This window comes from Macaca thibetana, chromosome 7 (genome assembly GCF_024542745.1).
Source record: "Macaca thibetana thibetana isolate TM-01 chromosome 7, ASM2454274v1, whole genome shotgun sequence".
NCBI lineage: Eukaryota > Metazoa > Chordata > Mammalia > Primates > Cercopithecidae > Macaca > Macaca thibetana.
In genome coordinates, this window is record NC_065584.1 from 22,047,830 (window position 1) to 22,074,271 (window position 26,442).

At 39.5% G+C, this 26,442-nt stretch overlaps 1 protein-coding gene and 1 long non-coding RNA gene across 2 annotated transcripts in view; one reads left to right on the plus strand and one right to left on the minus strand.

Moving 5' to 3' along the window:
* The window catches only part of FLRT2 (fibronectin leucine rich transmembrane protein 2), a 99,567-nt gene extending 95,483 nt beyond the window's left edge, over nt 1-4,084 (minus strand). The window contains exon 1 of the mRNA XM_050799694.1: nt 1,872-4,084. The gene's annotated coding sequence lies outside the window, so the exon portion shown is untranslated. The remainder of the gene's footprint in view (nt 1-1,871) is intronic.
* Nucleotides 3,694-8,100, plus strand: LOC126959915 (uncharacterized). The gene is made up of 3 exons (XR_007727668.1): nt 3,694-3,791; nt 6,242-6,386; nt 6,949-8,100. It is a non-coding gene; the product is annotated as an uncharacterized LOC126959915 (long non-coding RNA).
* Nucleotides 8,101-26,442: the final 18,342 nt, after the last annotated feature.

Below are 26,442 nucleotides of genomic sequence, written 5' to 3' on the forward strand. Positions count from 1 at the left end.
GAAGGAGGAGATATTTTTGGTTTTCTCATCTCATTTCATGCTGCTCCTTCTGCCTCCAGCAAGTTGCTGTCATGTTGTAACAAGTCCGGTGAGGCTGAATCTGAACAGAAGAGGGAGAACGAGCCCGCTCCAAGAGCTACGCCGAGACGCGCCGTCGGTGTGGCCACGCGAGATGCAACCGGAGAGTTTGAAACTAGCCCAGGACCAACCCCCCAGGGATCCGCTCAGCTCTCCCCGCAGAAGAGTTGTACTGGGGCGGTGGCCGCCACAGGCAGAGGATGATTTCCGGACGCGCCCCAGGCGCGACCGCACTCCTCGTCCTCAGTTCAAAGCGTGAGTAACTTGGCACCACTTCCCCAATTGTTTTTTATTTCCTTCGCATCCCTGTTGTGTCTACCGCCTTCACGTATTTGAGAGCCTAAATCATGTTAAGACGACTTGGAGAAAAGCCCGATTTGCCACGCAAGGATCCACCCAGACGCACGCCCGCGCGGAGACGCACGCTGGCACACGCGCTCACACACGCGCACACACACACGCGCACACTACCCGGTTCATGCGCGCGGGTCTCTCTTCCTGTTGCATTATGCAAAGGTGGCTAAGACGCGCCTTGACTTTGATTTACATAGCCCGTCTTCTCCCCACAGTGTGTGACTAATAAGTATCCCGGGGAGGAGGGGGCGCGGCTGGGGGTGTTAAGCGGAAGGGAACAGACAGTGAGTGCCATCTTGCTGGGAGGTTCCAGGAGCAAAGCGCCAACGACGACAGTGGCGGTGGCCTCAGCTCCACCAGTAACTACCGCTGGCAGGAGCCCCACACGCTCTAGGAGTTTCCCGGGTGTCAAATATGGATCCAGCCCGTCCCAGTCACCCTCTTCCACTATGGCTTCCTTTCCCTGGTCAGTACCCCGACTTCAACTTACAGCCTTGATCTAGGGCTTGATTACAAAAGACCGCGGCAGCGCTCAAAGTGCGGGGGCGAGCCCGGTACTGGTCAGCGCGGCGGAGGGATCTTTCCAGGAGACTCCAAGCTCCCAAGCCTGTTCAGAGACTGGGTAACAGCTGGCAAGGCCCTGCTCCAGTCAACCTCGCTGGCTCCTTGTCCCTGCATTCAGCACCTGGGGGCTTTTTTCGCCCTCTCCCTGCGTCCCACGCACGCGGCTCAAGGAACTCGATCCCGATTCCGCCCGCTGTGCTCCCCAAGCCTTCGCCACCTCCTCAGGCGCTCTAGAAAGGCTAGATGGCCCCAGCTCAGTGCCCGCCAGCCCGAAGAGGACAAGCAGGGCTGGAAGGGACTTGGTTTTGGAAAAAGCACCCTCCCCACCACCACTCCCACCCCCACCAACTCTAAGGAAAAGGAATTAGTATCCACCGCATCTGTTTAACTGCTAATGGATCCCAGATTATGGGCAGGTAGCACGCTGGTGTCTTTAGATACAACCGCTTGATAATAACGCTGGTGACATTAACAACAGCTTGTGGAGGGGAGACGGTTGTTACTGGTGAAAGTTAAGAGATTCAATCTACGGAAGTAGGAGGGTGAACTCTGGCAAGGTTAGGGGCACTGAGAACCCCAGTTTAGCATCGATGCATCTACTAGACAAGCAAATTTGCGTTTTGACCCAGAACTCAGTTATATAGCTCCTTAGAGGAGGTGGATTTGACCAGCAGACAGATGTCCCCAAAGTCGAGAGAAAGCTAAGCTTCGTATTTTCTCTCCAGGTAAAAGACAAAGCTTAGAACACCCCACTTAAGATGACCACCCCAACTCTTTCAAAAAAAAGAAATCCCCCAAAGAAACAGCCTGGTGCCAGCGTAGCAGCAGCTCGGCCGGTTATTGGAAACTTCACCTGGCACCGCAGCCCCTTTTACCTGACGGCTGCGTCTTCTCCTCGGAAAGGGCTCATCCAAATCCGACAGGGTCAGGGAGGTGGAAAGGGAAGACGCTGGCGCGGCAGCAGCGGGGCTCCCGGGGCATGGTATTGTTTTAGGGGTCGCCGCCGAGGTCCCTCCTGCCCATCGTTGAGAACTGCCACCCTGATCCCGGGGCTCGGTGGACACGGCGGTGGGAGCGGAGATGCCGCCTCGCCGCTGCTGGGCACCCGGGACGGAGGACCAGAGGCGCACCTCGGAAGGAGTAGCGCAGCGCCTTGGCGCGGAGATTTGCGGGCGCTGATGTTATCTCAAGCGCTCGTTCCTCCGCGGTGACAATGGATAATGCCAAAAGCGCAAGTGACGGCGACAGGTTTCGAACGTACAACTAACTACAAGGTACCCAGCCTGAGACAGTAAGCTGCCTTTCCCCTCCCCCTCCTCTCCCTCCTACCAGGGAGGGAACTAACTTAACCCTGTGAGCGCCTGACACTCCCTAGAGAAGCTGGGATCGACTAGGAAACCGCAGGCGGCGGCTCCCGGGGGCGAGAGCTTTGTTCACGTGCGTTTCCAGTGGGTGTGTTGCTGTCTAGGGGCACTCGCGTGGCAAGACGCCCGTGGCTGGCTTCCAGCGCCCAGATTCAAGGATGGGAAGGAGCCCTAGCGTTTCATCCGGACCAGACCCAGCCCTCGGAGTCTATTTTTTGCCTCCAGTTACCGGATTTACTGAAGTTGCCAGCGAAGTTGGTTTTATTCCTTTACTTCTCTACTCTCCGCCCCCGTCCACGCCCCCCAACCCTGTATTATTTCCTGCCCTAGCTGCGCTTTGAAGATTCGGAACTCTTCGCTGGTTCTAGCTATAGATTTTAACTGTGTTCCGTATGAGAGACGAATTGTGGAGGGTACCCAGCCACCCATGCCAAGTGTAAATGAAACCGCAAGAAAAGCTGCCTCCCACTCACCCATCCAGTGTCCGAGTAAGCCTAATGACACACATTCACATAACTAAGACGAAGACACAGGAAGATAGGGGTGCGGAGGACGGAGTTTGATGTGTGAATGGGAAATGGAAAGAGAGGGGAGAGTGCGCGCGCGAGAGACAGCTGGAGCCTGAGCCTTAGAATGGAATGAACGGGAAACACATACAAGAATGACGACGCAAAAATGTATCAGAGTCCCAACATTGACAGCAGCGGGTCAGCTTTAAGCGCCTACATTTTGATTCGCGAAATTTCCCAGCTTTTTTGGAGGCGGTTACATAGAGAATACAGGAGCCTCTGCCTTAGCCGCCCAGATGCTTTGCATTTTGTACACAGCTTTGACTAAGTGCTCTGGACTTCCAAGAAGTTAACCGGAGTGGAAGGCGAGTCATATTGTGGATGCGGAATGCAAGCTTAGACAAGAAAAAACTGTCAGCAGAGCGCCTCTGCTGTCACCGTCACACCCAAATGAGCGAGGACGTCGCTCAGAGCGCAAACTCAGATCCACACACGGACATCTTCGACCGAATCCTTCTTCTGTCTCTATTCCGGGCTAAGGAGAGAAAGAAACGAATACGGAACCTTTATAGAGCATTCAGAGGCTACACACATGGATCTTGCTGAAACGGAGTTACTTAAAAACAGAGGAAGTATGTTTTCCCACCAGATAGATGTTATAATTCCTCTCTGAAGCATACCCAAGTCTATGGGTATCAGTAACAGCCATTTCAAATGCTTCTCTGAGCCGTGCCAGCCCCATGAGAGGCTGTGGGGATGCTGCTTCCAGCTTTCCCTGTGCAGAACTCCGTTGTAAATCCGTCTGAGTTGCCAAGGTGGCAGCAGAGCATAGGGATAGCTCCTCAAGCTCCAGCATCAACAAGGAAGATCACATTTTAGGACAAATACTCATCTACCTGCATTTAAACATCCATTTTCGTATGTAAGTGTACATAAGTATCCGCAGGAGGTTCTTCCTTTGAAATCTTGATCCAAGAAAGCAGCGTAATTATTTCATCTTTAAGAACACATTTTAAAAAGGCAAAGCAGGACTTTTAAAGCAACAAAGGTTTTGCTTTCTGATTTATGCTGCTAGAAAACGAACGAGATGGAAAATGGGGGAGGGAGTTGTTGCAGATGTACAGAATTCATATTTTAAATTATTGCTGTTTCTAAACCATGAGCAAACCATGTTATGAGTATGTGCCACCTATTAAAAGCTATTGGTTGCAGCTATTGTAATCAGGACAAGGAAAATTAAGTAAGGAAAAATATCACGCCAAAATACAAGCAGAATCGTTGTAACAAATTTCTTATGCACATGACCTATGAGTCGGCTTTAGAAATGTGTGATGATGGGGCCAGAGGAAGCAAAAGAATAGGAAATGTGGCTCAGGGACTCCAAAGAGCGATAATTTTGCAGACTCACAAAACTATAATAATTACGTTACTTTATTTTTATTAGGAAACTCACTGATCCATAAGAGAAGTGGGTGAGAGAAAAACGAAAAACAAATCTGCAAGCTTCAAAAAACAGAGGGTCAGCCCACTATTCTTAAGACTTCAGTCTTCAATAGTTTTCCTTTCAATTGAAACTGGCTATCATCTCAAATTCTTTAATCCCCCACCCCCATGTTTCTTACATCATTCCCCATCTATACACACATATGTACATTGGCCTTTCTTTTCTAATACCTTGTGAAAGTAAAAATAACACAGTATAATAAGATCATGATTTCAGCTCAGTTTTGATCTTGGGTAAATTCGACGCTGAAGTGCTTCTTCATTTATAAAATGAATATGAAAAAAAATCCCTGTTCTGCCAGCCTTATAACATTGTCCCACCATGAGTCAGCATATGAGAAAGTGCTTTAGAAATTTGACTTGTTACTGCTAATGATATTATCATTCCATCACACCATATCAGCCTTCAAAATATTGACAAATTATATTAGTGTAAACATTGTCAGTTTCCCCTGATGTTATCATCTTACATTACCTTAGAACATTTATCAAAACTAAGAAACCAGCTACATTGCTATTAACTAAATCTTAAACTTTATTCATAGTTCATCAGTTTTCCTACTAAGTCTTTTTCCTGTTTTAGGATCTCATCTAGGATATCCCATTGCCTTTAAATATCCTATCTCCTGTATTCTGTATAGTTCTTCAGTCTTTTCTTGCTTTGTATGATCCTGTAAGTTTTGAGAAGTGATAGTCAGGTATTTTGTGGAATATCTATCACTTTTGGTTCATCTAAAGTTTTCTCATGATTAGGCTCTAGCTATAGTTCTTGGTAAAAAGTATCCGAGGTGGAATGCTTTACTGGTCACATCATGTCAGCTGGCACATGATAGCAGCATGATGCCACTGATGACATTAACATTCTCCAAGATATTTCATATCAGGGTTCTCTACTATAAAGTTATTTGCCCTTTCAATACTCGGTTCTTTGAAAGTGAGTCACTGAATCTGGCCCACCCTCATGAATTTACAATTTTTAAGTGAGCAGAATAAGCATTTATGATTTGTAAACATCTCAAATATCAAATTTACTCAGGAATAATCTCTCACAAAATTTTTCCTGTATACAATTTAGAGAAGTCCTCCTGTATTTCCTTAGGAAAATGCTGAGCAGGCCAGGTACAGTGGTTCACGCCTGTAATCCCAGCACTTTGGGATGCCAGGGTGGGTAGACCACAAAGTCAGGATTTCAAGACCAGCCTGGCCAAGATGGTGAAACCCTCTCTCTACTAAAGATACAAAAAATTATGCAGGCATGATGGTGCGCACCTGTAATCCCAGCTACTCTGGAGGCTGAGGCAGGAGAATCGCTTGAACCCGGGAGGCAGAAGTTGCAGTGAGCCAAGATCGCGCCATTGCACTCCTGCCTGGGCAACAGGGCAAGACTGTCAAAAAAAAAAAAAAAAGAAAAAGAAAGAAGGAAGGAAGGAACGGAGGAAGGGAAGGGAAGGGAAGGGAAGGGAAGGGAAGGGAAGGGCAGGGCAGGGGAAAGTGCTCAACAATGTCCTTTGGCTACATATTTTGAAGCAATTTTCAATTAGTCTGTGTTTTACAATTCCCAAACCCAGTCATTCTCCAAATCTTGGTAAAGTTTTTTGTTTGTTTGTTCGTTTTGTTTTGTTTTGTTTTGTTTTTTATTCTCCCTTTTGTCCAGTCCCATTGCCACATTTCTGGATGACTCAAAACTCCAACTTCTCTATGAAAAGATAATATCCATTACATCCTAACCTTTTCTCTTACATTTTTCCACCATTATGGTACTCATTTCATTCTCTCTTAAAGTAATATTAGCAATCTACATGTTTAATATCGTGACTAGATCTTACTGACTCCGAGAATTAAGTTGGTTTCACTTTTCTATTCTCTTAGTGTTCCGTATAGAACTTTCACCTGATTGATGCTCAAAACATGGTTGCTGAGTTCACAAATAAGCTCCTCTGTCACGTAGAGAGCATCTTGTTCTCCAAGATGTGGACCAGTATAAGGAAACCCATGCCTACCACACTATGGAGAAGTAAGTTTCTTTTCTCCCATGAGTATAAAATACTCAGTCTATGACATCCTTTAGTGAGTGTGACTTGATTCACGTGAATCTGTGACATTGAAATGCATATTCTTCTGATTTTGAAACACCACTCTACAGTGAATGGCTCATCCATTTATCCAACACACATCTGTAGAAAACACAAAACATGTAGCAGGCCCTTGATGAATAGATTCAGTCCCTGTCTGTCAAAACTCAAAGTCTAGAGGAGACCCATAGAAAAATAATTATCCTCTCTTTAGGGAAATATAACAATTTAGATATGCGCAAAGTACTTTTGTGCCCTGAAACAGGTTCTTTCTAGAGAAAAGGCTCATTCAAATGATGATGAGAGTCTTTTGACAATGTACTGATTTTACCGGGGACTTTGTGGCATTATTTTATATCCAGCCTTCTGCATACAGCAGCCCCAGCTACTGGCGTCCCTAGTCTCAAGGAAATTCCTTTGGGCCAAGAATTGGAAAATCAGCGTGAAAGTAATTGCTTGAATATCCATTTCCTCAAGCCTTGGTTTCTTTGCCTTTCTGTGCAGGTTACAAGATGATTATGCGTGAACAAAAACAGAAGGTACATACTGGCAGGAAACAAAAGCACGTTAAACCATGGAGATTTCCTCTTACATAAACCTGCCATTTGTTAAGCAGTTGCTCTCTATTCCACAGGGAAGCTGGCAAAAACTTGATACAAACATTCTCCAACTGCACTGGGAGGAATAAGTGAAGGTAACATCTTTTTAAAAAAGGCATACAAACAGATAAAAGATCTACCTAGGGACTTATTCAAACTTAGATGCTACCATCGTGCAAAATGTTACCGAATCAGCACACCAACATGGCACATGTATACATATGTAACAAACCTGCACGTTGTGCACATGTACCCTAGAACATAAAGTATAATAAAATAATAATAATAATAAAGTAATCAATATGGAAAAAAAAAAGTTACGAGTCTACCTATATCTAACTATAGTTCTGATAAAGAGGGAAGTGATGTTTTAATCTGGGAAAACACACTTAATCAAACATATATAAGAGATTCTGAATTAAAATTGATATATACTTTCTCTCACTATCAACGTGCTAGAAAAATAAAATTGCCTTCTTTGGAAGGACAGAGGCAATTTTCAAGAGTGCTTATTCACAGAAAAATAATGAATATTTGCACTCAAACTTTATACAGTTACAAAGAGCTCTGAGCTTGGACTTGGAAGCTCTTATTTCAAGTCTCCATCTTATCAGGGAAATCACGTAACTGCTCAGAGCCTCAGCATCCCTTCTATCAAATAAAAAGAGTATAATAAAGATCATCTTTCAGGGTAGATATGAAAAGATCAAGTAAAGTGAGGTGTTTCAAAGCTCAAAATAAGAAAAAGCTGTCATTATTTATATAATTAATGTGTTTATATAACATATAAATATATATAATTTATATAATTAATATGAACACAATTTAGCGTGAGATATATTTAGTCCATCTAACCTTCAGCCATTTCATGGAGTATTAATTGCATTGCTACTTCCTGCTTTGTTGGTAACCTTGTTCCATATAACCTCTGAGAGCTTCGAAGGTGTAGAGCTGCTTAGTTCTTGCACAGTTAACTCTGCAGTGCTTTCAGGTTTCACCATCTGCCACCCTAGAAATAAACTTGACCTACCCTAGAAATAAACTTCCTCAAACCAGAGAATTCTGAGCTTGCCTTTTCACTATATATATTATTTAAAAATTTGTATAAATTGCTTAGCCAATTTTCTTTCACCCTTGTTTTCCTTAGCTAATAGAGGTAACTGTAAAGTTTTTCAAGTGAGTCTTTTATTTTGCTTTTTAATTTTATTCCTGAATTATTTTAGTGCTTGAGTTTTCTGGATTTAGTCATCTCATTTACTTACTTGGTTGGAACACTTGGATTTTATGTTTCCTTTTTCTCTACATAAAACAACTTTGAAAAATAAAATTAACACTAAAAACTTGATCAGAAAGTTAAAGAAACAGTTCCTCACAAATAGTGTCTGTTTCTCTGTCTCTGTCTTATCTTTTGAAGCTTCCTTTAGTACAATATTTTATAAATAGGCTGGACAATCACTTACTGTGAATACAAGTGAGTTTATTAGAATTAGATTTTTGCTTTTTATTAGTCTTATAGGGAAAGGAGTTAAATTTGTCCAAGATGTATACAAGAGACCACATATTGTATGATTTAATTTATAGAAATCTACAGAAAAGTCAAAGCTGTGGAGACAGGATGCAGATTATTGGTTGCCAGAGGAGTGGGATTAGGGGGAGAGAAGAGAGAATAGGGGTTAACAGTAAATATGCATGTGGGATCATAATGCCATGAAGAAAAAGTTCTAAAATTGATTCATGATGATGGATGTTTAACTTGATAAATTTACTAAGAAGAGGCTGGGCACAAGAGCTCGCACCTGTAATCCCAGCACTTTGGGAGGCCAAGGTGGGTGGATCACCTGAGGTCAGTAGTTGGAGACCAGCCTGGCCTACATGGTGAAATCCCATCCTACTAAAAATACAAAAATTAGCTGGGTATGGTGACACGCACCTGTAATCCCAGCTAATCAGGAGACTGAGGCAAGAGAATCACTTGAACCCAGGAGGTGGAGGCTACAGTGAGCTGAGATTGTGCCACTAAACTCCAGCCTGGGTGACAGAGCGAGACTCCACCTAAAAAAAAAAAAAAATTACTAAAAAGATGTATGGAGATCTATACACACAAAAAGAACAAATCATATGATATGCAAAATATATCTAAATAAAAGTGTTTTTTAAAAAGCTAGGAAGGAAGAGGTCAATACCTATATCTTGGTCAAATTCTTGTTAGATCCTCATACATCATCAATAAATAGGACTTGAATTATCTTAAGAGGATAAAGAATATGAAATGTATCAGAAATAGTAAACAAATATGCAAGTCTAAACAATTTTTCCTGTAGTTCCCTAACTTTTCAAAACAGCAGGTAATTTCCAATCTAATTAAATACACTTTTTGATCTGTAAAATTTAGAAATGAAATAAACAAAATACCAAGTGACATATCTCTTTCACTCTATTTTCCTTTTAAAAAAGTTTACATTTTTTAAAAGCTTATGAATCACCAAGAGTAAACAAATTTTCTGTATTTGTATTAAGTTCTCTGCTCGCCAGGATCTTCTGCCAAAAGATTCTTCTATTTTTACAACCCAAGGTACGTTTATTTACTATGGCCCACGTTAACATGATTGTTTATTAATAAAAATCTATCTTTCATAATATAGTTAAGAAGTATTTTTACATATTCAAGAATGGTTTAATTCCTTCAGATATTCATCAGTCACGTATTTTTTACTCTGTCCAGTTAGGGCAATATAAATACCATTTTGTGAGGATGTCAAATTTTTCTTTTTTTTGGCAAAACAAGAAAGCATAAGACAGATGGGTTAAGAAGAAAGTCAGACACAGTATCAGTTGCCAAAGGGGGGAAAACAAGTAAAGACAACATCCTGTCCATCAAGGAACTCAGATAAAGGCTCTTTCTTCTCTCAAATGATGACAGCTCCAGAGCTGTGAGCAACGAGAAAATAAATAAGCACAACCACCAAAAGTGTTTCTCCATGGTTTCCACTGTAATATCTGGAATAGACAGACATGTTATTTTACTGGGAAGATTACCTGAAAAAAAAAGTAACCAAAATAGAAAAGGAAAAAAGAAGAAAACTGAATAGGGTCGTATCATGTCTATTACATCTGGGTAGATGGTTATCATGCTTTTCTAGATGCAGCTGATGAGAACATCCAGGAAGAAGAATCCACACCTCTTTCAGCAATATAGAGGGATCCAAAGCACTGATGTGTGATTCTGACGCAAGAAGCTTCAGGACAACTGACACAGTTGCTCTCAGTTGAAAACGGACCCTAGTTGGTATTCTGAGTTTATTTTTTCTCAAATAGAAGTTTGCCCACAAGATGTGGTAAAATTGAGTTTGTATGCTCTTAAATGGCCTTTTTACAGGCAGGAAGATCTTGTTTGTCAGGCCTCAGGAAACTGTTGATAGAATGAAGGAGGTTAGGATTGTTACTGGATCTGCTGAACCTGTGAGCCATCCATCACCCATTTACAACAGTATCCCGAATGGAAGAGAGATGAGGGTGAGCACATTTAATGAGGTGTGAGCTTTGAATGGACGGAAAAACACAATTCTGAAGGTTTTGAGATCAACTTCTTGAATTAACACAATGGAAAATATTTTATTGTGGATATAAATTATCTTTTTAAGAATTCTTTACATTACTCAGACTTTAGGAAAAGAATAGAAAGTAGATTCAAAGATACTAAGAAAATTTGCTAATTGCCCAAGTTCTTTTGCTAATCTCTTGTAGGGTGTGTTTAAACATAATAGCATGTTGCAGTCTATTTGGAATAGAATCAGGCTGAGTTTTGGTGTCAAATATGTTTCAAACTAGCTGGGTATTTAGGAAAGTCACTTAATCTCTTTATGCCCCAGATGTCTCATCTGTCACAGGTGGTGATAATTTCTGGCAAACATGTTTTACATCATTTTGTAAGTATAGGATAAAATGATAAGTGTAAAAACATTTAAGGGAAAAGCATTTCCCAAAGCAAAGGTGCCATTCTTATTAAAAAATGAGAACGTCTCCTCTTTAACCCCTAAGTTTACTTGAGAATAACAGCCAAGGTAACTCCTTTAGGAAATGATTAGGTTCTGGTTTACATTTCTTATGTTATGGGGGTGATAAAGGCTGATCTTTAGACATGACAAGTACAAAGTCCTATGCCTGTGCTAGAGTTTGAAGAGTCTCATTAATCATGCTCCATTGTGCTACAGGTTCTGTAAACATTGCAAAAGCATAAAGTACAGCCCTTCTCTTAGTGACATCTTTCCAACCTAACTCCAGGAAGCCTTTGAGATTTCTTTAAATGACTGGATTTCATTTCAGTCATTAGTTAACCCTGCCTAGTGGGTGACTATGAATCCCACCAGGCAGAAGTAAGGGGATATGTATTCAAACAGTTCAAACATGGTTTGTCCTGTCACATAACCATTAAGAACAGTAGGAGGGCTTTCCTTTCTTCGGGTAAGTCAAGTCATTTATGTGAATCAGATAATATTCCACATTTATTTGCCTTTAGAAACCAATGCTATAAAGTTATAGTTAGAAAAGAATGCTGACAGTCCTTTCCATGGATATTTTAAGATTAAAAGGCAAGTGTTATTTCTAAGCGATTCATAAATTCTACTGGCAAAGACTTTTATGTAGGAAGAGGCTACTTTGGGACAAGCAAGAAGCCAGACCACCTTAGGGACTATGGGTGAGAATACATTCTTTATTCACTAGGGCTCATTTACCTAAGGTTCCTTTTTATATTTTGGTTATACCTAGCTTTCCAAACCCTCCAAAATTCTTTTATTTGTAAATGTTTTATTATTTATTTTCTGATATTCTATTCATATTTTCCTTCTTAGAACTGTTTTAAAGCACATCTATTAGTTGGAACATACTTTTGTTTTGTAGTTATACAAGCAAAGATTCCAACAGGATTAATGCTAACAAGACCATTTAAATAATGGTGTGGGTGAAATTTGTACAGAGCATACAAAAGTATATTTTAATATAATTAATTTTACAATATTTTTGAAGAAGACTATATTCAGTCCCAATTTCCAAGTCGTTTTGGGAGGGCCAGATACTCTAAGGTGAATTAAAACAGTAATTTCCTGGCTGCTTTTCTTGCCTGTGAACCCCTCCATTCATTTTACTCCAGGTAAACCATTGGCTATGTGGTTAGGGATTGGTCTAATGAGGCAAATGGAGTTTAGGTAACATAGAAAACTTCAGGCCAGGCATGGTGGGTCATACTTGTAAACCCAGCACTTTGGGAGGCTGAGGCAGGTGGATTCCCTGAGGTCAGGAGTTCAAGACCAGCCTGACTAATATGGTGAAACTCCCTCTCTACTAAAAATACAAAAATTACCAGAAGTGGTGGCGCATGCCTGTAATCCCAGCTACTCCAGGGGCTGAGGCAGGAGAATCGCTTGAACCTGGGAGGCAGAGTTTTCAGTGAGCCGAGATTGCACCACTGCACTCCAGCCTGGGTGACACAGTGAGATTCTGTCGAAAGAAAGAAAGAAAGAAAGAGAAAGAAAGAAAGAAAGAAGGAAAGAAGGAAAGAAAGAAAGAAAGAAAGAAAGAAAGAAAGAAAGAAAGAAAGAAAGAAAGAAAGAAAGAAGGAAGGAAGGAAGGAAGGAAGGAAGGAAGGAAGGAAGGAAGGAAGGAAGGAAGGAAGGAAGGGCAAGCTTCTTATGTCTCACAGGATGATATTCATACATGTGGAAAATGCATACAGCTGTATCCATTACCAACTATGGATAAACTAGTTAAGATATAGGATATGCTGACAATAGGTCACCATCTGTAAAATGTGTGTATGGAAAATAAAGCATGTATTTCCTATGCCTATACCTGCAAACTTCTTCAGATTCATCAGCAACCCTAATGTCTCTTCCTCTACCTTCTAGAAGTTTACCACTTTCATGCTACTACTTTGAACATATTTTAAAACAGTGAGATTCAAACTATGCAATTATTTAGAAGAAGAAGAATTAATCAAAATGCATATCTAAATAATTGCAGTGGTTACGTCAGAATCATTAATAACAAGAAAATGTGGATGTGGAGACATCCACATGCTTATAATGATGAACAAAGCTGTGTGAAATACAGTTATGGAATTGTTTCCTGGTCGTTGTGTATCATAATCCATAAATGTCTAGTTATTACATCATTATCTCTCATAGCTATATCATCACTTTCTCAGATTTCCCTAACGTCCCAACAAAAATTCATGTTCACTCTACCACTCTTGGACCTTGCGTACTTCTCCTTAATGGTTGTTTTGTTTGTACTTTTCCAGATTAAACTTCATCTTGATATTATAGATTCTTTTTCGTTTTTTTCTTTAGTATAGAAATGGTATCTGCATTTTATTACTCATGTTATTAAATATTTCTGAAACCCTACTATGTGTTAGGTGCTGTATTTGATTCAGTTAAATGTGGCAGCAAGAATGCTAGCTCTGCAGCAGATTATTGCAGAGGATTCAGACAAATAAGTAAAATTACAGTGCAATTCTAGTAAGGACTAGATTAGCGGAAACATACGTTCTATATAAGAGCATGGAAGAGGCATCTAACATATTCTTTCGGAGCCAGGAGCTTTTTCTGGTATGGCATGGAATACTGCAGAAACTGATTTAATGTCATTCACACTTTGCATGAAATGTCTATGTGGAGGAAGGGGATAAAAGAAGAGTCAGAGGTAGAAGTAGGCTCTGCAGGTTGCATTTAGAAGGGTGAGCTTTATATTGAGGGAAATAAGGAGCATTGAAGGTTTTTAAACAGGAGGGTAATAACATCCAATTTATAATTTTGCTACTTAACTCTGTCATAGACAATATGTAAACAAATGAGTGTGTTCCAGTAAAACTTTATTTACAAAGCAAGGTGGGTGGCTGGAACTGACCCACAGGTCAGAAGTTGCAAAACCTAGAAAGCTGCTGCTAAGGTCAATTGCAAGGGTTTGGTCACCTGCTAGAAGTAAGGGAGACCGAGATGGTAAGTTTCTGGCTTAGTCAATGTGAAGCAGATAATTATCAGTGAATAATTCTAAGGCATGTGTGTTAATATACCATGAAGAATGTTATAGAAAAGGGCAATGATGCAATAATAGAAGTTATTATAATTTGGAGTATATCTTGAAATGCCCCACAAAAACATAAAGTTAGAATAAGCATTGTAGTATGAGAGTGTGAGCTAGCCATTCTATCATTTAAAAAATTATGATGTAACTTTACACCTATAAAATGTACAGGCATTTTTAACACAGTAGTTAGACAGTATTTGTTTAAACACCAAGTTCTAAAAATAAAAGGTGCTAGATACAAGCAAAGTATTACAACCCAGTAACATGTAATATTTTGAAATGCTTAACAAAGAGTCATACATAAGCAGCAGAGACAGGGGGAAATATGGAAACATTTAGAGAAAGGATGTGACTCATAGGAAGAGAGCCAATCTGAAAATTCAGAGAACACAGGGAGGAGACCGAGGAGAAATCCAGAGTGAAATGAAATAACGGTTTGGGGAGCAGATGGTGCAATATCTCATTCTTAAAAGATAAGATGAGTGAAGAATCTGCCTTTTCTCCTTTGAAAGTTACATACCTTATAGTTTCTATTCCGTTTCTTTCTTTCTTTTTTAAACACTGGTTTCATCTGTAATTTATCTTTATCCACAATTGGATTTCTTCCAGTTTCCCAGATAATATCACTACTGTTGCCTTGATGACCTGGTGTTTTATGCTATTTTTTTCTCATTCGTTCCATCTCCATTTTTGCTTCCATCCTTCATTTTCTGCAGATGAACATGAAGTCAGTGAGGTTGTGCCATAATGTGCCAAATGTGATGTTAAAATGTTTTGGCAACTCCTAATGACTGGGTTCTGCAAGACATTTGGGAGATATTATTCTCTTACAAGGAAAGGAAATTTCTTTGCTCCTCCTTTTTGGCATGCCTCTCTTGTGGGCCATCAGAGCCCATCAAATGGAGAAGATGCAGCTTTTAAATTCCTGGCAAATATAACTTGGGACCTCAAGCTTTCATTGGTTTTAGCATCCAAAATCTGGAGATTCTGCCCATATCCCCACTCCCTGCCATTCTACCAGTTCCTAGTATCTGAAACTTTGCTGTCAATATCTTCAGTGTCTGGAAACTTTTGGCATGGAAACCACTACCAAACAATGAAACATTTCCTTCTCATGTAGATGGAGTCACATTCATGTGCTTTAGATCTCCAGAACCCTCCAGGAACTGTCTACATGCCCCTGTTTTAAAGAGAGGACACTGATACAAATGTCAAAACCCAATGACAGCAGGGTCATTGCCATCTTGAGTTCTTAATTTCAACTTGACGAGCCCTGAGTACGTCTAGATGTGTGAGAATAAGGTTTCATTTAGTGTGCTCAGAAAATAACGTGGAGGCATACAGTTGAAGGCCATTTATTTGGAGTGTGTGTGTATGTGTGTGTGTGTGTAGTGATGTGTGTGTGTATATGTGTGTGTGTATATATATATGTAGTGATTTACATTTTCAGAGGGATCCATTGTCCAGAGAGCAAAATGCATGGTTTCTCTATGTTCCAAAAGGCAGAACCTAGGGTTCACTACTTTTAAAAATTGTTTTATCAGCTTTAAAAGATCCTGTTAGTTGTACTGTCTGTCATGTAGACATGACTACACAGGTCTAACAACATATCCTTGAGTTTTTTTCTATAATGACGGGGTTCACTTTAGTGAAACAGGACATACATACATACACACACAAAGGAAAGAAAAAGTGCTTGCTTCTTACCAAGTATATGGTTAGAATAAAGCTGGGTCTATCCAGGTTCAAGCCCAAATGTCCCTGTAGATGTTTCATCTTATTCAAAGTATAAGGAATAATCCCATCTATTGCATCTGAAATATAACTGTAAAGAATATCAGATGTTTGTTTCAAAAATTATGAAGATTCACATATAACATTGGTTTATTGTCTTAAGTTATACAAATATATATCTACTTTGACTTAGTAATGAGGGTTAATATGGTTTCATTCTTGTTTAATTTTCTCATAGCTAAGTGTTTGCATAGAGCAGACAAATTGCCATATCTTTTTATTAGGTTCATTAAAACCCCCGAAAGGTGATATTTACAATTAGTTGAAAAAAAAAAAATATTGCTTTGGCTGAAACAAATCCAGAGTAAGTGATCAAGATTGTACCTCTTCAAAATTTCATAGTCACAGTGCATAGAATGCATTTTAGATAATTCGAAACACAAAATCAATGCTTTAAAAAAAACCCACTTAAAAAAGTCATATCTCACCAAATAACTACCTCAGTCATGTGGAAAATGTTCAAAGATTCACTGCTTAAAATATACTTATTATTCTGTATTATCATAAACTGGAGTTTGTAACTTAGCAAAAATTACCCCATCTTCTTTGTTAATCACTTCAATCTATGGATAGAAATGCATTGTTAGCAACTTTTTTAGCCCCATTGCTCAAAAATTGTCAGAAGGCAGAGTCTGCATGCTTTCTGGACTTTGCAACTACCTGGGCGCAGATTTTATACTCTCAGACATATCTACAAGGCCTCCAAGAAGAGGGCTAGAGTTTTTCATCCTCCTTATTGTTTAAATCTCTCAGAAGTAAGGTAGCTGTTGCACATTATCTACACACTCAGAAAACAATAACCTTACATCAGCAAATAATACCTGAGAACCTACTACACATGTGCTAAGCATGTATGCTAGGTATTGGAGATGCAAAGGTGAAGAGGAAGCTGTCCTAGCTGTGAGCCTTCAGAATTTGTTTGGTTGCAACTAGAGAAGAGAACATTAAGTTGCTTTACTTGACAAGAATGTATCCGGTAAAACCTGTCAATTATTGTCCTATTCCAAATTACTGACTTGCTTTTGTTCTAGATCTAATCTTTTTAAAAAACCAGGTATCTGCTAGTTTCATTAGCTATTCAAAGCTTGTCAAAGTGACAAATTATTCTTGTAGTACTTCTACTACAAGACAAAATATGATTTTCAAACATGTTGAGCCTGTGCTTTGCACTTCATTGTGAGTTTACTGGACAGACGATTAAGTTAAGAAATCCTTTGCTAGTAATTAAATACATCTCAAAACCTCTAAGGTTCAGCAAGAGTAATTGCCAGAGAGAGAGAGAGAGAGAGGAGATCACTGACTCTGCTTACCACAGATAATGTCTTCCTCTAAGGTTTTCCTACTTTCAGTGACTGCAGCCAATCTACTCCTCAACTTCACCTGGGTCCGTTAGCTGTACATGCCAATCTTTTCTTTTGATGTCCACATGTGAAACCGAAATCCCTCCCTTTAATTGTCTGTTGGTAAAACTGAATTACTCTGGAAGTTCCCCAAAATCTTTACTGAATATTCATAAGGAACAAGTGGGAACTAAATGTTAGGAAAGAAAAGAAAAAAAGAAGTATTTCCCCGATAAGGTAGAAATGTGTGTGTTCATCCTATCTAGCTTTCCTGAGCATCTGTTAACCTTATCTTTCTCAACTAGTGAATTAACTGCAGAAGTTATGAATAGTAATGTCAGTGGGGGAGGAAGGTAGAAAGAAATAGTAGAGCAGGTGGACATTACATAGACAGTTTTACTTTTGCCTGTTATGTTTACCTTTCAGGTGAAGTTTCTTTTGAAGAAAGTTTTCATGAGCTAAGAATGTTTAAAACCGCAACACAAACTATCTGAGCTGGGTACCTCTGGTCCATATATGACAACCATACGACAGGAGCACTACTTGTTATTTTCATTGCTTCCATGGAAGGTTTCTGATATGGTTTGGCTTTGTGTCCCCTGCCAAATCTCATCTCGAATTACAATCTCCAACGTGTCAATGGAGGGACCTGTAAACCCCGCAAGTGGAGAAAAGTAGGCGATTGGATCATGGGGGCAGTTTCCCCCATGCTGTTCTAGCGATTGTGAGTGAGTTCTCACGAGATTTGATGGTTTTATAAGGGGCTCTGCGTGCTTCGCTGGCACTTCTCTCTCTCCTGCTGCCTTGTGAAGAAGGCATCTGCTCCCCTTCTGCCATGATTGTAAGTTTCCTGAGGCTTCACCAGCCATGGGGAATTGTGAGTCAATTAAACCTCTTTCCTTTATAAATTACCCAGTCTGGGGTATTTCTTTATAGTAGTGTGAGAACAGACGAATACAGTATAACTAGATTTATGTAAGCTCACATTGATTCCTGGTGAAATCTTAGAATCCTTATCAACCCAGCATTTCAGCTAGCTATAATAATTGGTTAGTATTGGCAAATAGGTTAAGTATCATCTTTCTTCTAATACTTTGTTAGAGTTCCCTACTTCCTACCTCTTGGCCTATCATGAGGTGACAGGAACATCTTGATCCTTAAGGATTTTCCCTGTGTATCACTGTCTGCTCATTGTCTCAGCTGAAAGTCAGAAAGCTAATTCTGCCATCCCAGTAGCTCTTAGATTAACCCATTGTCAACTCCCCCACCCTGCCCCTAAATTTTATCTTACATTTCTTATGAAGTGTTCTTTGGAACACATTCCTGTAGTATAAGCCATGAAAAATTTCTGTTGGCAAATATACTTGCAACATCCTTCTTATGAAGGGTCACAATGTGCAAATAGCTAAGCAAAGATTCTGAGAAGTGCTATAGTGGAGAACTCACTTTGATTTAGTTTAACTAAGCATTGTTCAAACTTATTTGACCACAGAAGACTTTTATCCAATGACACTTCGTAACAAGTCTGAGAATTCATTTTGGGAAGTACTCCAACAACTTTACTCAAGCTTCTTTTTCCTTTAGTTCAAGTTTTATTTTCTGACACCAGGATTATCTTTCTAAAATTACATGGCTGATAATATTGTTCCTGGCTTCAAAAACTCTAAATGGCTTCACATTAGCTATAGAATAAGTCCAACCTCTTGACCACAGTGTTCAAAGTTGGAGGCTCCCTCTACAATTCATCTTTAGCAGTTGCCCATATGATATGGTTTAGTTGTGTCCCTATCCATATCTCATCTTTAATTGTAGTTCCTATAATTCCCATGTGTTGTGGGAGGGACCTGGGGGGAGATAACGGAATCATGGGGGCAGTTTCCCCCATACTGTTCTCGTAGTACTGAATAAGTCTCACAAGATCTGATGATTTTATAAGGGGTTTCCTCTTTCAGTTGGCTCACATTCTCTCTTGTCTGCTGCCATGTAAGACATGCCTTTTGCCTTCCACCATGATTGTGAGGCCTTCCCAGCCATGTGGAACTATGAGTTCATTAAACCTATTTTTCTTTATAAATTATTCAGTCGTGGGTATATCTTTATCAGCAGCATGAAAACGGACTAATACAACGTAGTAGACACTTTATGAATGAATATGTCGCATGCTTCTCCCCAGCCCCATGTCTTCCTGATTTTTATTTAACAGACATTGACATTCTCACTCACTTTTATGTCTCTCTGCTTTCAGTCTTTCTTCACCTCCATCAACCAGGGAGCTCCAAGATCACTTGAGATCTGAAGTATTTCTCTTGCCTACTCCACATCCCTAAATAAACTAATCACCACCTCAGATATATTTCCATTATACTCTGAATTCTTCTCTTCCTGTTTTGCTCAAAGAGCATAAACTGATGGCTCCTTAAAGGTCTAGTCTGGGGTTTCTCAGCCTCTGTTCTACTGACATTTTGAGTTGGAAGACTCTATTACAGGGAAACTTTCCCAAAACATAATAAGATGTTTAGCACCACCCTTGTGTGCCTCTATGCACAAGATACCAGTAACGCCCCCACCAGTCATGATAATCAAAGATGTGTCTAGATATTGTCAGAGGTCTCCTAGGAAGCAAAATTGCCTGGAGGTAAAGAACCATTATTCTATATCAAACTTTTGCCTTTGCCTCTTCCTGGCTTTGGTCCTATGACCACCAGGTAGTCACTGAATTCAACATAAATATGAATTGCCCTTATTTGCCTCTCGAAGGATTGATTGTAGTTGACAAGGAGAAGGGAAAAAAAGAAAAGAAAGAGGAAATAACATATTCTAAAATGCTATCATTTGGGAAATCTTGTGAGCATCATTATTTTCTAATTTTAGGCTTATCAAACCTGAGAGAATGCAGGACGAATCCTGCCCCCCACCCCCCACCATTGAAAGATTCTCCAGACCTTCGAAGTCTATTACTTATTTCTAGAATTTCGTAATTCCAAAGTCATCTTTTGTTTTGTGTTCTCTCAAGTGTTCAGATTTGGGGAAGTGAATATACAATTGAGCCATTAAGACTTGTTCACTGCATTAATTTATCTTTTTCTTTCTGTTTATCTTTCATTAATGACACATAGCGATTTGTCTCTAGAGACTTTTTTCATCCTTTCAGAAAAAAATCTCATATTTTATTTCTTACAAAGCATTGTCTTGTGGCATGAAGACTCTTCAAAGTCATAATTACATTTCATTTGTCCGCATTGAACTGTCTTTCATCTGTAAGCATTTGAGCCTGGCTTTCCTGCATTTGTACTACATTTTGCCTGGTTACTTACCCCTCCGTGATGATTCGTTAGTTAGAGTAAGCTACTTTTGGCATTCTCTGCCTTTAATTTTTCTGATTACATAACAAGGTTGTTTATAATATTCTAGGAGTTCTCAAGCCAAGATGATGATGCTATTTGTATTTTTATTTATAAAAAGTACTGAAAAGTACTCTTGGCCAGTAACCTTGAGGTTTATCTATATACTCCATCTCTATCAACAATCTCTAGGCTTTATCCACAAACACCCAACTCCCACGTTATATGGAGATGTTGAATTAAAGAGGTTCAAAAGCATCCACATGTTAGGATCTTTATCTGAACCTTATCTAAATGATCCGGGCTTCCTGAATCTCACATCTCAAATACTGAGCTTGAAATTGGAGAGCAAGCTCTCTCACTAGGCTTCCTGCTTTGAAGAAAAGTGGCTAATTTAGGGAGAATTTATGTATGCAGGGAACTTCTGCATGTGAGCCTTTGATATTTAATTAAAATTACAACCTACACTTTGTCGCTTGTCTTTGTTTAGCATGACATGCTATTTTGGACCAAAAAAGAATCCTAATTTAGGATGCATTTGAGGGCCTTCAATCTACAAAAGCAGAAACCTTGACTGAGGCACTTTAAGTAGTTTGCACTTTTGTTTCATTTTGTTTTGTTTTTTAGAGATGGAGTCTCGCTCTGTCGTCCAGGCTGGAGTGCACTGGAGTGATCTCGGCTCACTGCAACCTTGGCCTCCCATATTCAAATGATTCTCCTGCCTCAGCCTCCTGAGTAGCTGGGATTACAGGTGCCCCTGACCATGCTTAGCTAATTTTTGTATTTTTAATAGACATGGGGTTTCACCATGTTGGCCAGGCTGGTCTCAAACTCCTGACTTCAGGTGATTCGCCTGTCTTGGCCTCCCAAAGTGCTGGGATTACAGGCGTGAACCACTGCACTTTTAAAAGAAAGACAATACTCAAGTTAAAAAAGGAAGGCTTTACAATGTTTTCTAATCCTCCAAGTTGGCTCTTTAAGTTCAGGCTGAGAGCTGAAGATCAGTGGTGGACACTTTTCATTTCCTCTGATTTTGCTTCGGCAATATCAGGTGTTTAATTTTAACCCCGACACAAAATAATGGTAAAAGAATAGTCATAGAGTCCATCCCCTTCCTCTCATTTCTGCTTTTACCTCAATTTTTATACAGCTCATTAACCCCACACATAAAGGCAATCAAGTATATCTTCATAGGTACATTCAGTCATCTTGACTTTTATAGTCACTGGAAGAAGAAGGCACTAACCATAGTCACCACCTACTTCCACTCTTAATACATATTGGGATAAATTTCATTTATTCTGTATATTTTTCCCTGTCTTAGAATTAAAATGCAATAATTTTCTCAGGATTTTCATTAGCTTTTTCCAGTTTCATTGCATTTCTTCCATGAATGCATAAAATTTTGAAAACATCAACTCCTGTGTAGAGATCAGTGTTTCTTTGAGGGTGGTTGTGTAGACCATGTGTGCCAGAATTACCCAACATGCCTGTCAAAAATGCAGATTCCAGAGATGGCTCATCCTGGAGGTACTGAATGCAAATCTCTAAGCACAGATACCAGCAGTCTACACTGTAACAGTGTCCCTCCAGGGAGTTCTGGTATAAACTAATATTCGAGGTGATTGCTTTAGAAAATGACTTCCGGATTCCAAGTGTCATGCCTGGTGGCTTATGTGCACTTATCCAGGTATCTCTTTTTGTTTCACACTCTGCATTTAAATCTGTCAGCCTATTCAAAACAGACCCAGATTCTCACTCTCTATTTCTGCTCTACAAGTTGGTCTGGTAAAGCCACTATCATCTTTTGATGAAATCACTGCAAATGCCTCCTAGCTGGAGTGCAACGGTATGATCACGGCTCAGAGCAAGCTCAACCTCCTGGGCTCAAGTGATCCTCCTGCCTCAGCCTGCTGGGTAGCTGGGACTACAGACATACATCATTATGTCCAGCTAATTAAAACTTTTTTTTTTTTTTGTAAGGACAAGGTCTCACTTTTTGGCTCAGGCTGGTCTAGAACTCCTGAGCTCAAGCAATCCTCCTGCCTTGGCTTCCCTAAATGCTGGGGTTATAGGTGTGAGTCTCTGTGCCCAGTCTAGCTTGTTTCTTTCTTCTACCTTACTCTTCTGCAGTCTAGCTCAACACAGTCACCAGAAAGTTCACTTTTCAAGTAAGGTAAGTCCTATGACCTCCATATTCAGATGCCTTCAAGAGCCTCCTGTCTCAGAGCAGAGGTCAAAAGTCATTAAAATGGTCTATAAAACCCTTGTGATGTGGATGCTGAGCTCTTGCCCCTTATCCTTACTGCCTTCTTCTTTCCTCCCTGTCCTCCAATTATACTGAGTCCTTGTTCTTCTGTAACAGAACTTCTCCCTCATGGTCACCAAGACTGATTGCCCTCTTCCCTGTTATCTGCATGGCCTACTCACTCACTTTTTCCAGATCTATGTTTAAACTTCTCAGCAAGGTTTTTCCCAACAATCCTATTTAAAAAAGAATTGCCCTACTTCTGGGCATTTCCCGTCCTCCTTTCTCCTTTCCTTCTTTTTTGTTTCTCCTAAATTTATCACCATCTGCCATTCTGGACATTTTACTTACCTTATTTATTGTAGTCTCTCCCCACTGCCCGCTATAATCCATAAAAGCTAGGCATTTTTTTTTAACTTGTTTTGCTCATGCTGTATTCTGGCCCCGAGAATAGTTAGAATATGACAGAGACAATAAATACTTGTAGAATGAAATGAATAAATTATCGCATTGTAACAATACCACACTGTAAGGGGTATTGCCTCTATTGACAGATAAGGAAACCAAGGCTTATCAAACAGAAATAAGTAACTCACTCAAAGTCACATGGCCTGTCTAGAGCTGGGCAGAACTTTACTCTGATACCAAAGCAGCCATTATTTCAACGATTCCTCCATGTGCCTTACGGGTTCTCTTAGTTCCATTTCTTTGTTCTCCAAATAAGAATGTGCTTTTAGCCAAAACCATCATATCATCAGAGTGAAAGAGAGAATGGGGAACCGTATATGGTTGCAGTGAATAGAAGGCAAAACTCCTCTCTGTTTCTCTCCTTCTCAGACCTATGAGCTCTCCCAGCCCCCTCTCAGGGGTTCCTCATTGCACCGGTGCAGGTGTATTTATCTGAATCTAAAGTATACTTTCTGTTTTTCCTCTTGATCTTCAGGTGCAGAGATTTGAGATAATGGTACTTTTCCATGTATGTCAAATTATTATTGTGAGTTCAAGCAAAGTATCTCTCTTACTTATACACCTTTAGTTTTCTCCCTCCATCCTGAACCTCCCCTCCCATTGTTTTACCCTGTAGACATTTACTATGGTATGTTGGGTATATGTCATTAAATATATATGTAGTTTTGCAAAATAAATTGATGTGGTGCTGTTGTTGATGCGTGTGTGTTATCTTTACATGAATGGTATTGTGCTACAAATGTTATCATTATCATTTTAATGTTACCAAATCATTATGTCAAACAATGCTGAAAAAAATGTTTATATACCTGGACCATTACCAACCCCTAGGAACAAGGTGCTTGAAAGTCAAAGGTTACGTGCTGACTTGATTTCACTAAGTATTAAAAAACTGCTTTCCAGATTGAATGCTACTTTGCACAATCAACAGGTTGTTTGGCTAAGTTTATTTCCACATGATCTCACCAAAAAGTAGGTTTTACAATACTTGTGAATATAAAATAGCATCATTAGAATATAAATTTATTTGATAACTAATGAGGTTGGATCTCTTTTCATAAAATTTGTATTTGAACTTCCTTTTCTGTTAACTGCTTTTTAAGTATATTTGACTATTGAAAAGATTGGGATTTCTGTCTTTCTTTAAAATTTTGAGGTTTTTTTGTAATTAAAGAGAGTATTAGTGTGTTTATTTTAGACATTTCAAATACCTTTTTCCAGTCTCTTATCAATTAACTTTGTCTATATTACCCATTATTAGATAAAAACTCATCCTATTTATATATTAAGATACATTACATGGTTGGCCAGGCACAGTGGCTTATGCCTCCCAACACTTTGGGAGGCCGAGGTGGGTAGATCACCTGAGGTCAGGAGTTTGAGTCCAGCCTGGCCAACATGGTGAATCCTGTCTCTACTAAAATACAAAAATTAGCTGGGCATGGTGGCACACACCTGTAATCCCAGCTACCCAGGAGGTACCATTAAACTAATAGTTTAATGGTATTACCTCTTGAATTTTTTAAAATAATTTTTATGGAGTATGCGTTTGCATTTTGTATATAGTAGAGAACTGTTCAAATTTTTTGTATAGAAAGATCTTGTCTTACGAACACCATATATAGAACAATCCATTCTGTCCTCTTTGCTTTGAAGTATCACTGATACATATTTCTTTGCATAACATATGTTTCTTTGTCTAAATAGATCTATACATAATATACATAAGCTATGCATTCTGTTCCACTGACATTTTTGTTCCTGCACCTATATCATACTCTTTGTTTTATTTTAACCATGTAATATATATTTTTAGATGGAGTTTTGCTCTGTTGCCCAGGCTGGAGTGCAATGACACAATCTTGGCTCACTGCAACCTCCGCCTCCCAGGTTCAGGCAATTCTTCTGCCTCAGCCTCCCAGGTAGCTGGGATTACAGGTGTGCGCCACCATACCCAGCTAATTTTTGTATCTTAGTAGAGACAGGATTTCACCATGTTGGCCAGGCTGGTCTCAAACTCCTGACCTCAAGTGATCTACCCACCTCGGCCTCCCAAAGTGTTGGGAGGCATAAACCACCATGCCTGGCCAACCATGTAATATATCTTAATATGTAGCAAATTAATTCTGCCTAACTCAACCTTAACTCTCTTTTTTCAAAACCAATATAAATACTTGTAGACCATTATTATTTTATATTAATTTTAGATGGAGTTTTATCAATTTTCTAAAAATATCAGCTGGAATTTTTATTGTGATTGCTTTGAATTTGTAGGATAATTTGGGAAGAGAGACATCATTATCATAATATATTGCCCTATCTATGTAAATGGTTTATCTTCCATTTATTCAAAATTTCTCCAATTACTCTGTAAATATCTTTTTCTTTATGTAGTTGGTTGCTAAAGTTTTGGTGTGATATTGAAGAGTATTTTATTTTTCTATTGGTTATTATTAGTAATTACTTGTTCTTTTTTGTTGTTGTTAGTAATTATTAGTTCTTAAGGGGTAGCAAGGACTTTGGAAAGGTAAAGATGGGCAAAGAACATTCCAGACAGAGGAACAAACCTAAGTAAAAATCCACAGCCTGCAAAGATTAGAAGAAAAATTGGCAATGGAAACGAAAGGTAGTTGAGGACGGATGTTGAAGAATAAGGATAAAACACATGGGGGAAAGACATAAATGGAATATTAGAGAGTTTGGGTTTCAAAGGTAACCTGGATGAAATTGTGAATTCTGGAGTCAGGCTGGGCATATACTCGCTCTGTGACTTGTTAGCTAGAGGATTCTCAGCTCTCTGGGCTTGTTTCCTAACAGTGAATGCAGATTGTGACAGTGCCTACTGCATTAGAGGGAAGTGAAGATTAAATGAGTTAAGACATGCAGCACCTGGTGTATAATAAAGCATTCAATAAATGTTAACTTTTATTGTTATTGTTGCTATTGTTATTAGGAAATGGGAAATCATTCAAAATTTTGATGTGACCCAAGGTCAGAACACAGTTTAGCTATAGCAGAGAGAAAGACTTAAGACTCCTGATACCCAGCATAGAACTCTGCTTCTAACATTTTGTGGAAACAAAAAAATGGATTAAAAAATCTTTTGAAGAAATGGCCACTTA